The sequence below is a fragment of the Manis javanica genome, chromosome 9, assembly GCF_040802235.1.
Source record: "Manis javanica isolate MJ-LG chromosome 9, MJ_LKY, whole genome shotgun sequence".
In the NCBI taxonomy this organism is placed as follows: domain Eukaryota; kingdom Metazoa; phylum Chordata; class Mammalia; order Pholidota; family Manidae; genus Manis; species Manis javanica.
This window is the reverse complement of record NC_133164.1, coordinates 74859874-74872697: the sequence shown is the minus strand read 5'-3', so window position 1 is coordinate 74872697 and position 12824 is coordinate 74859874. Positions and strand designations below refer to the sequence as shown.

The window sequence follows — 12824 nt, the reverse complement described above, 5'->3', positions numbered from 1 at the left end:
GGGAGGTTCTGAGCCTCACCTCTGTTGATCCCCAAATTCTCACCTGATGGCCCCCCTGCAACTGTGCCTGTCTAAGGTTGTCCCTCCCTTGAGGAATCTTACCCGTCTATGGCTAACCAGTCCTCTTCCGGGGCCATACAGGGAAATGTAAAGTTGGTAAGTGAGAGAGAAGCCATATTGTTTGAAAAGGTTAGCTTTTTACTTCTTTGCAGATTTATGCCCTGTGGCTTCTATGCCCAGCACTTGTCTCGAGGTATCTTTACCACCTGGAGGAATTATGATACTCGGTAAATTCGATATGAGGCATGAATTCTATTTAAGGGTTGTAATTAGGAAGAAAGAAGAAAAGCTACAGATGTAGCATATGGAAGGAAACATGGGAGGATTGATTATTTCTTTGACATATCTTCTTGTAGAGTACCTTAAGTATGTATAGGTTTTAAACTACTAACTAATTTGCACACGCATATTAACATAATAGGAATACGGTGACATAAACAAAGCAAATCTATAATTACCATCCATCTCCAGTGAAGCCAAGAAAACCATTTAGGCACCCTAGGCATTTGTGAAAGTTTGTCTATGATATGATGGATATTGTCCAACTGTACTTGAACAGTCTGAAAGAAATGAGACAAATTAAAGCAGCCCATTTCTGGGATCTGTTCACATCCCATATGTTCTTTTAACCGTAGATAGTCTATAGTCATAAGATTTTGGAGTGCTACACCTTGCACCCCTCCCAACTCCTGGTTGAGTTCCAGCAGTACAGATCTGGTCAAATTTGTTGTCTCACTGTATGCACATGCCAGCCTAGACATCTCCCTCCTCATTCCTATGGCAAGTCCAGGAGACGGTGGGCTGGATGCAGACACACCCGCAGCATCGTCAGGATCCCTGTGGAGGCTTTCTGATGATCATCCCCTGGCACAAGTCCTCCAGAGAGTGCTGATGCCGGAAGTTCCTCCTCATATCGTATCTTAGTTCATTTTCTGGGTATCCAAGCTAGGCCTTGATCTTCTGCCTAGAAACAAACAGACCCTTTGCCCACAGTTTGACATGCCCTCTATACCACTGTGCAGAACTCATAGGAGGTCAGCACACAGTAACTGCTTTTTTTTTTTTATTAAGAGAAAGGAATATTATCCGAAAACAGTACCTCCATAGCTGATCATCTGATACCCTTTAAGTGATCAACATTAAGGATATTTAAAGCATGCGTTGATCTTTGATTTACCAATAGTTTTATCCTATCAAGGAGTAATCCCCCTTTTCTTTCTTTCTTTCTTTCTATTTTTTTTTTAATTTTTAATCTATACCTACATGAAGAATACTATGTTTACTATGCTCTCCCCTATATCAGGTCCCCCCTAACAACCACATTACGATTACTGTCCATCAGCTTAGCAAAATAATGTAGAGTCACTACTTGTCCTCTCTGTGTTGTGCAGCCCACCCTCCCCTTTCTCCCTCCCCCCATGCATGCTAATCTTAATACCCCCTTTCTTCATCCCCCCCCTTATCCCTCCCTGCCCACCCATCCTCCCCAGTTCCTTTCCCTTTGGTACCTGTTAGTCCATTTTTGGGTTCTGTAATTCCGCTGCTGTTTTGTTCCTTCAGTTTTTCCTTTGTTCTTATACTCCTCAGATGAGTGAAATCATTTGGTATTTCTCTTTCTCCGCTTGGCTTATTTCACTGAGCATAATAATCTCCAGCTCCATCTGTGTTGCTGCAAATGGTTGGATTTTTCCACTTCTTATGGCTGAGTAGTATTCCATTGTGTATATGTACCACATCTTCTTTATCCATTCATCTACCGATGGACATTTAGGTTGCTTCCAATTCTTGGCTAAATAGTGCTGCGATAAACATAGGGGTGCATCTGTCTTTCTCAAACTTGACTGCTGCGTTCTTAGGGTAAATTCCTAGGAGTGGAATTCCTGGGTCAAATGGTAGGTCTGTTTTGAGCATTTTGATGAACCTCCATACTGCTTTCCACAGTGGTTGAACTAATTTACATTCCCACCAGCAGTGTAGGAGGGTTCCCCTTTCTCCACAGCCTCGCCAACATTTGTTGTTGTTTGTCTTTTGGATGGCAGCTATCCTTACTGGTGTGAGGTGATACCTCATTGTAGTTTTAATTTGCATTTCTCTGATAATTAGCGATGTGGAGCTTCTTTTCATGTGTCTGTTGGCCATCTGTATTTCTTTTTTAGAGAACTGTCTGTTCAGTTCCTCTACCCATTTTTTAATTGGGTTATTTGCTTTTTGTTTGTTGAGGCGTGTGAGCTCTTTATATATTCTGGATGTCAAGCCTTTATCGGATCTGTCATTTTCAAATATATTCTCCCATACTGTAGGGTTCCTTTTTGTTCTATTGATGGTGTCTTTTGCTGTACAGAAGCTTTTCAGCTTAATGTAGTCCCACTTGCTCATTTTTGCTGTTATTTTCCTTGCCTGGGGAGATATGTTCAAGAAGAGGTCACTCATGTTTATGTCTAAGAGGTTTTTGCCTATGTTTTTTTCCAAGAGTTTAATGGTTTCATGACTTACTTTCAGGTCTTTGATCCATTTTGAGTTTACCTTTGTATATGGGGTTAGACAATGGTCCAGTTTCATTCTCCTACATGTAGATGTCCAGTTTTGCCAGCACCATCTGTTGAAGAGACTGTCATTTTGCCATTGTATGTCCATGGCCCCTTTATCAAATATTAATTGACCATATATGTTTGGGTTAATTTCTGGGGTCTCTAATCTGTTCCACTGGTCTGTGGCTCTGTTCTTGTGCCAGAACCAGATTGTCTTGATTACTATGGCTATGTAGTAGAGCTTGAAGTTGGGGAGTGAGATCCGCCCTACTTTATTCTTCTTTTTCAGGATTGCTTTGGCTATTCGGGGTCTTTGGTGTTTCCATATGAATTTTTGAATTATTTCTTCCAATTCATTGAAGAATGTTGCTGGTAGTTTGAGAGGGATTGCATCAAATCTGTATATTGCTTTGGGCAGGATGGCCATTTTGACGATATTAATTCTTCCTTGCCATGAGCATGGGATGAGTTTCCATTTATTAGTATCCCCTTTAATTTCTCTTAAGAGTGACTTGTAGTTTTCAGAGTATGTCTTTCACTTCTTTGGTTAGGTTTATTCCTAGGTATTTTATTCTTTTTGATGCAATGGTGAATGGAATTGTTTTCCTGATTTCTCTTTCTATTGGTTCATTGTTAGTGTATAGGAAAGCTACAGATTTCTATGTGTTAATTTTGTATCCTGCAACTTTGCTGTATTCCGATATCAGTTCTAGTAGTTTTGGAGTGGAGTCTTTAGGGTTTTTTATGTACAGTATCATATCATCTGCAAATAGTGACAGTTTAACTTCTTCTTTACCAATCTGGATTCCTTGTATTTCTTTGTTTTGTCTGATTGCCGTGGCTAGGACCTCCCATACTATGTTAAATAACAGTGGGGAGCGTGGGCATCCCTGTCTTGTTCTCAATCTCAGAGGAAATGCTTTCAGTTTCTCACTGTTCAGTATATTGCTGGCTGTGGGTTTATCATATATGACCTTTATTATGTTGAGGTACTTGCCCTGGATTCCCATTTGCTGAGATTTTTTATCATGAATGGATGTTGAATTTTGTCAAATGCTTTTTCAGCATCTATGGAGATGATCATGTGGTTTTTGTCTTTCTTTTTGTTGATGTGGTGGATGATGTTGATGGATTTTCGAATGTTGTACCATCCTTGCATCCCTGGGATGAATCCCACTTGGTCATGGTGTATGATCCTTTTGATATACTGTTGAATTCTGTTTGCTAATATTTTATTGAGTATTTTTGCATCTACATTCATCAGGGATATTGGTCTGTAATTTTCTTTTTTGGTGGGGTCTTTGCCTGGTTTTGGTATTAGGGTGATGTTGGCTTCATGGAATGAGTTTCGGAGTATTCCCTCCTCTTCTATTTTTTGGAGCACTTTAAGGAGAATTGGTATTATGTCTTCTCTGTGTGTCTGATAAAATTCTGAGGTAAATCCATCCAGCCCCGGGGTTTTGTTCTTGGGTAGTTTTTTGATTACTGTTTCGATTTCTTTGCTCGTAATTGGTTTGTTTAACTTTTGTGTTTCTTTCTTGGTCAGTCTTGGGAGGTTGTATTTTTCTAGGAAGTTGTCCATTTCTTCTAGGTTTTCCAGCTTGTTGGCATATAGGTTTTCATAGTAGTCTTTAATAATTCTTTGTATTTCTGTGGAGTCTGTCGTGATTTTTCCATTCTCATTTCTGAGTATGTTGATTTGTGTTGATTCTCTTTTTCTCTTAATAAGTTTGGCTAGAGGCTTATCTCTTTTGTTTATTTTTTCAAAGAACCAGGTCTTGGTTTCGTTGATTTTTGCTATTGTTTTATTCTTCTCAATTTTGTTTATTTCTTCTCTGATCTTTATTATGTCCCTCCTTCTGCTGAATTTAGGCCTCATTTGTTCTTCTTTTTCCAGTTTCGATAATTGTGATTTTAGACTATTCATTTGGGATTGTTCTTCCTTCTTCAAGTGTGCCTGGATTGCTATATACTTTCCTCTTAAGACTGCTTTCACTGCGTCCCACAGAAGGTGGGGCTTACTGTTGTTGTTGTCATTTGTTTCTCTATTTTCCTTGATCTCTATTTTGATTTGTTCATTGATCCATTGATTATTTAGTAGCATGTTGTTAAGCCTCCATGTGTTTGTGAGCCTTTTATTTTCTTTGTAGAATTTATTTCTAGTTTTATACCTTTGTGGTCTGAAAAATTGGTTGGTAGAATTTCAATATTTTGGAATTTACTGAGGCTCTTTTTGTTCGCTAGTATGTGGTCTATTCCGGAGAATGTTCCATGTGCACTTGAGAAGAATGTATATCCTGTTGCTTTTGGATGTAGAGTTCTATAGATGTCTGTTAGGTCCATCTGTTCTAGTGTGTTGTTCTGTGCCTGTGTGTCCTTACTTATTTTCTGCCCGGTGGATCTATCCTTTGGGGTGAGTGGTGTGTTGAAGTCTCCTAAAATGAATGCATTGCAGTCTATTTCCCTCTTTAGTTCTGTTAGTATTTGTTTCACATATGCTGGTGCTCCTGTGTTGGGTGCATATATATTTAGAATGGTTATATCCCCTTGTTGGACTGAGCCCTTTATCATTATGTAGTGTCCTTCTTTATCTCTTTTTACTTTCTTTGTTTTGAAGTCTATTTTGTCTGATTTTGGTACTGCAACTCTTGCTTTCTTCTCCATGTTGTTTGCCTCAAATATGTTTTTCCATCCCTTTACTTTTAATTTGTGCTTGTCTTTGGGTTTAAGGTGAGTTTCTTGTAAGCAGCATATAGATAGGTCTTGCTTTTTTATCCATTCTATTACTCTGTGTCTTTTGATTGGTGCATTAAATCCATTTACATTTAGGGTGACTATTGAGAGATATGTACTTATTGCCATTGCAGGCTTTAGGTTCGTGGTTACCAAAGGTTCAAGGTTAGCTTCTTTAGTATCTTACTGCCTAACTTAGCTCGCTATTGAGCTGTTATATACACTGTCTGGAGATTCTTTTCTTGTCTCCCTTCTTATTCCTCCTCCTCCATTCTTCATATGTTGTGTGTTTTGTTCTGTGTTCTTTTTAGGAGTGCTCCCATCTAGAGCAGGAACACTGACATTTTTTGTACAGTTTTGTAATGGTAAAGAATGTCGCCATTTAAGTATTTCAAGGACAGGAACCATGCTTTTATTTTTTCAGCATCTTCCCAGAATACTAGGGAAAATTATATCAAACTCAATTCAGCGTGCAATTATCACTTAGTTAACAGATCCCCACAATACTACTTACCAGCTATGTGCATCCTTAGGTAGGCTTCTTGTGCTCTGTGCCTCAATTCATATTCTAGAAGGTAGGCAATACTAATACCTGCTCATAGGGTAAGAAGTAATGAGCCACAAGTGCCAAGCTCCTGGCACCGTTCCTGCACATACTGAATGAACATTCACCTGAAATGTTTATTACTATTATAATTACCTCAGTTAGGTTCTGAGATAAGTGCTCATATTATTCATAAGACATGATTCCTATTCTCATGAAGTTTACAACTTGAAGCAAAGGGAAACAAACCTGTACACAAACGGGTATGCAAGGTTATTATAAATGGTCAATGCCATAAAAAACATAATACCAATGCACCAGGAGGACAAAGGAGAGGAAAATTTATCATGTGGAGTGGAAGGACACCAAAAGGTTTTCAAGACGAGGTTTTCTTTGAGATACATCTTGATGGGTAAGGTAGGATTTAAGATTGATTTGGAAGCATTCTCCAGAAGAAGCTGCATGAACAATGATGCTACATCATCACAAAAGTGTGTAGTAAATTCAGCATCAACCAATAGCCAGAATGAGGAGGGTGGAAGATAAGAGTGGGTGTGGTCCACAGGCCTATCAGCAGCTAGCATTTGGTGAAGGCTTACCCAATGGCATGCACAACAGATTGAAACATCAGGGGGCCTTATGAGCCATGCTTAAGATTGTGATTTGTCATACAGTCAATAAAATGCCATCAAAGATATCCAATTGCTCTCTATTTTCAGAAGAGTGGAGCACACAGCAAGCACTTGGAAAATGCTTGTAAAATAAAACTGAACTGGATGGTGGTAAAAAATATAAATGGTGGCAAGTCCCATACATGTACACAAGGGTACAAAATAGACATCCTAGTAATGACATAGGCTAAATGTAGTTGATACCTAGAAACAAGAGAATCAACACATATACTTATTTCAGTATCAATGAAAGCTGTAACGCCATGTAGGGAAGCAATTGTCTCTCTGTCAAGGACCGCTGCTCTACAAAGCTTGAATGTAGCAAGTATAGAGCATCTAAATGTAGGGTATTATTGCAGAGGCAATGGGGAGGAGATTAACACCTGGGCTCTGACAGAAAGAAGTCATCCTGGAGCCATGGTTGGAGGGGATGTGTTTGCTCCCCCATTCCAGTTCTAATCACTTGGGGAAATGTGTGTTTCCCGTGGAAGCCAAATACTTAGCTTTCCAGCCTATGAGTGCATCTGGGGCAGGGTTTTGCTCTCTCTGACAGAAGTGCAAGGTCTTGCTCAGGATTATACCAGGCTGTACCTGTGTTGGGCATGTGTGCAAACATGCAAAAATGACTTAATTACTAATATATGATAAAGGAGCCATGAATATAGAATGGGGAAAAGATAGCCTCTTCAGCAACTGGTGTTGGGCAAACTGGACAGCTACAACTAACAGAATGAAACTGGATTATTGTCTAACTCCATACACAAAAGTAAACTCGAAATGAATCAAAGACCTGAATATAAGTCATGGAACCATAAAATTCTTAGAAGAAAACATAGGCAAAAATCTCTTGAATATAAGCAAGAGCAACTTTTTCCTAGACACATCTCCTCAACCAAGGGAAACAAAATAAAAAATGAACAAGTGTGACTACATCCAACTAAAAACCTTCTGTACAACAAAAGACACCATCAGTAGAACAAAAAGGTATTCCACAGTATGAGAGAATGTATTTGTAAATGACTCATCTGATAAAGGGTTAACATCCAAAATATATAAAGAGCTCATACACCTCAACATCCAAAAAAATAACCCAATTTAAAAATGGGTTTAGGACCTGAACAGACACTTCTCCAAAGAAGAAATTCAAATGGGGAGGTGCTCAAGATGGCAGAATGAGTAGGACAGTTGAAATCTCCCAAAACCATATACATTTGAAAATACAGCAAATACAACTATTCCTAAAAGAGAGACCAGAAGATACAGTACAATAGTCAGCCTATATCTACATCTGCAATATCTCAGCATCTCATGAAAAGGGTAAGATACAAAGCTGTGACCCAGCGGGACCTAAGCACTCCCCCAACTCCAGCTCACTGGTGGGAAGAAAAGAATCAGAGTGGGGAGGGAGTGGAAGCACAGGACTGCTAAATAATCAGCCCTAGTAATATGCACCAGGAGCACAGACACACATTGCATGGTGTACTGGATATTAGAGAAATGGAAAAGTAAAATCTGAGATGGAGACTGTGAGTGGGTCCCCACAACCGGCTCCACTGGGACTAAAGAAAAGCGGGCACTTTAAAAGTCCTAAAGAGACAAGGGTTTGACAGGTAGACAAAATCGTCCTGCCACACTCAGCCCAGCAGGCTGGGAATCTTAAGGAACTACAGGTGCCCTGATGACCTGGGTGGCAACGCAGCTCCAAAGCTCCTCACAGTGATAAGCAGCATGCCATTCATTCCCCCCTGCCAGCACTGCAAGCAAACTGGCTGATCTGCCATTGCTGTGGAGTAGCCCTGCCCACAGCAACCACACAGAGTCTCCTCCCAGCACACAGCTAACCAGGCCAGACCCAGAGGCTGTCACCAGCACACAGCTGCCTGGCACGGACAGAGGAAGACGGGGCAAAGTCAGGAAAGCAGGAAGGGGTGCCATTCTCTCAGGAGAACACAAGCTGTGTACCTGCGAACTCTGGTAGTGCCCTCGGCCATCCCCAGGGCTGCCCCACCCACAGCAGCTCAGGGGATTAATTCAGAGACTGCTTGCTGTGTGCGGGTAACTGGCACAGGCAGTGGAGAAGGGAAAGGCAACCAGCAAGCAGGAAGGGACTTTGATCTCCCAGCTCACACATGTGCCACTTGCTGGTTATCACTTCTATCACCATGGAAAGGCAGAAGAATCTGGTCCAGTCAAACATCACTCAAACAACACCAGAGAAAGGGTCTGACAGATAGATATAACCAACCTTCCTGAAAAAGAATTCAAAATAAAAGTCATAAACATGCTGATGGTCCTGCAGAGAAACACACAAGAGCTAAGGGATGAAATCCAGAGAGAGATAACAGAAATAAAATAAGCAATGGAAGGAATTAAGAGCAGACTGGATGAGGTGCAAGAGGCTGTTAGCAGAATAGAAATCACAGAACAGGAATACAGAGAAGCTGAGGCAGAGAGAGATAAAAGGATCTCTAGGAATGAAAGAATAATAAGAGATCTGTGTGACCAATCCAAATGGAACAATATTCACATTATAGGGGTACCAGAAGAAGAAGAGAGAAAAAAGGATAGAAAGTGTCTTTGAAGAAATAATTGCTGAAAACTTGCCCAAACTGGGGAAGGAAATAGTCTCTCAGACCATGGAAGCCCACAGATCTCCAACAGAAGGGACCCAAGGGGGACAACACCAAGACATATAATAATTAAAATGGCAAAGTTCAAAGCCAAGGACAAAGTATTAAAAGCAGCCAGAGAGAGACAAAAGATTACCTACAAAGGAAAAAACATCAGGCTATCATTAGACTTCTCAACAGAAACCTTATAGGCCACAAGAGAATGGCATGATATTTTTAATGCAATGAAACAAACAGGCCTTGAACCAAAAATACTGTATCTACCAGGATTGTCCTTTAAATTTGAAGGAGGTATTGGGCAATTTCCAGATAAGCAAAAGTTGAGGGAATTTGCCTCCCACAAACCACCTCTACAGGATATTTTAAAGAGACTGCTCTAGACGGAAGTACTCCTAAGGGTAAATAGATGTCACCAGAGAAAATAAAATAACAGCAAAGAAAGCAGACCAACCAAATACTAACTAAAGGCAAAAAATATAAAATAAGCTATCCACAAGAGTAGTCAAGAGAAGCAAAAAAAAAAAAAAAAAAAAGTAAAGAATAAAACACCTAACAAATAAAGAGTGGAGGAAGAAGAATAAGAAGGGAGAAAAATAAAGAATCATCAGACTGTGTTTATAATAGTGTAATAAGTGAATTAGGCTAGATAGATAGCAAAGAAGCTACCCTTGAACCTTTGGTAACCACAAATCCAAAGCCTGCAATGGCAATAAATACATATCTATTGATAATCACCCTAAATGTAAATAGACTGAATGCACAAATCAAAAGACAGAGGAATAGAATGGAGAAAAAAGCAAGACCCATCTATATGCTGCTTACAAGAGACTCACCTCAAACCCAAAGACATACACAGACTAAAAGTGAACGGCTGGAAAAAGATATTTCATGCAGACAGTAGGGAGGAAAAGGCAGATGTTGCAGTACTTGTATCACGCAAAATAGACTTCAAAACAAAGAAAGTAATGAGATAAAGAAGTACATTAAATTATGATAAAGGAGTCAGTCCAATGAGAGTATATAACCATTATAAATATCTATGCACCCAACACAGGATCAAATACACATGTGAAACAAATACTAATGGAATTAAAGGGGGAAATAGAATTCAATGCATTCATTTTAGGAGACTTCAATACACCACTCACTTCAAAGGACAGATCAACCAGACAGAAAATAAGTAAGGACACAGAGGCACTGAACAATGTATTAGAACAGATGGACCTAATGGACATCTACAGAACACTTCATCCTAAAGCAACAGGATACACATTCTTCTCAAGTGCACATAGAACATTCTCCAGAATAGATCACATACTAGGCCATGAAAAGAGCCTCCATAAATTCCAAAAGATTAAATTTCTACCAACCAACTTTTCAGACCACAAAGGTATAAAACTAGAAATAAATTGTACAAAGAAAACAAAAAGGCCCACAAACACATGGAGGCTTTAACAAATGCTCCTAAATAATCAATGGATCAATGACCAAATTAAAAAGGAGATCAAACAATATATGGATACAAATGAAAACAGCAGCACAATGCCCCAACTTCTCTGGGATGCAGTGAAGGCAGTGCTAAGAGGAAAGTATATAGCAATCCAGGCCTATTTAAAGAAGGAAGAACAATCCCAAATGAATAATCTAAAGTCACAATTATTGAAACTGGAAAAAGAAGAATGAATGAGGGTCAAAGTCGCAGAAAGAGGGACATAATAAAGCTCAGAGAAGAAACAAATAAAATTGAGAAGAATAAATGGAAAAAATCAATGAAACCAAGAGCTACTTCTTTGAGAAAATAAAATAGAAAAAGCCCTGGCCAGACTTGTTAAGAGAAAAAGAGAAAAACACAACCTTCCAAGACTGACCAAGGAAGAAACAGAAAATCTAAACAGACCAATTACCAGCAACCAAATTAAATCGGTAATCAAAACACTACCCAAGAACAAACCTCCTGGGCCAGATGGATTTTATCAGACCTATAGAGAAGACATAATACCCATTTCCTTAAAGTTTTCCTAAAAATAGAAGAGGAGGGAATACTTCCAAAGTCATTCTATGCAGTCTCACTCTAATACCAAAACCAGGCAAAGACCCCATAAAAAAAGAAAATTACAGACCAATGTCCCTGATGAACATAGATGCCAAAATACTCAACAAAATATTAGCAAATGGAATTCAAAAGTACATCAAGAGGATCATACACCATAAGCAAGTGGGATTCATCTCAGGGATGCAGGGATGGTGCAACATTCAGAAATCCATCAACATCATCCACCACATCAACAAAAGGAAGGACAAAAACAGCACGATCATCTCCGTAGATGCTGTAAAATCACTTGACAAAATTCAACATCCATTCATGATAAAAACTCTCAACAAAATGGGTATAGAGGGCAAGCACCTCAACATAATAAAGGCCATATATGATAAACCCACAGCCAACATTATACTCAACAATGAGAAGCTGAAAACTTTTCACCTAAGATAGGGAACAAGACAGGGATGCCCACTCCCCACTTTTATTCAACGTAGTACTGGAGGTCCTAGCTATGGCAATCAGACAATACAAAGAAATAAATGGCATACAGATCAGCAAAGAAGAAGTCAAACTGTCACTATTTGCAGATGACATAATATTGTACATAAAAGACCTAAAGAATCCAGTCCAAAACTACTAGAACTAATATCTGAATTCAGCAAAATTGCAGGATACAAAATTAACACACAGAAATCTGTTGCATTCCTATACACTAACAATGAACTAGCAGAAAGAGAAATCAGGAAAATGATTCCATTCACAATTACATTAAAAAGAATAAAATATCTAGGAATAAACCTAACAAAGGAAGTGAAAGGCCTATACCCTCAAAAGTACAAGAGACTCTTAAGGGAAATTAAAGAGGACACTAACAAGTGGAAATTCATCTCATACTCTTGGGTAGAAAGAATTAATATTGTCAAAATGGCCATCCTGCCTAAAGCAATCTACAGATTCAATGCAATCCTCATCAAAATACCAACAGCATTCTTCAACAAACTGGAACAAATAGTTCTAAAATTCATATGGAACCACAAAAGACCCAAAATAGCCAAAGCAATCCTGAGAAGGAAGAAAAAAGCAGGGAAATCTCACTTCCCAACTTCAAGCTCTACTACAAAGCCAGAGTAATCAATACAATTTGGTACTGGCACAAGAACAGAGCCACAGACCAGTGAAACAGAACAGAGAATCCAGATATTAACCCAAATATATAAGGTCAATTAATATATGATAAAGGAGCCATGGACATACAATGGGGAAATCACAGCCTCTTCAAAAGCTGGTGTTGGCAAAACTGGACAGCTACATGTAAGAGAATGAAACTGGATCATTGTCTAACCCCATACACAAAAGTAAATTCGAAAAGGATCAAAGACCTGAATGTAAGCCATGAAACCATAAAACTCTTAGAAGAAAACATAGGCAAAAATCTCTTGGACATAAACATGAGTGACTTCTTCATGAACGTATCTTCCTGGGCAAGGGAAGCAAAAGCAAAAATGAGCAATTGGGACTATATCAAGCTGAAAAGCTTCTGTACAGCAAAGGACACCATCAATAGAACAAAAAGGCATCCTACAGTATGGGAAAATATATTCGTAAATGACATCTGAA

At 39.1% G+C, this 12824-nt stretch overlaps 1 protein-coding gene across 2 annotated transcripts in view; it reads left to right on the top strand.

The window, feature by feature from the left end:
- IMPA2 (inositol monophosphatase 2) overlaps nt 1-12824 on the top strand; it is a 116981-nt gene that overhangs the window by 69138 nt on the left and 35019 nt on the right. The window lies entirely within an intron of this gene.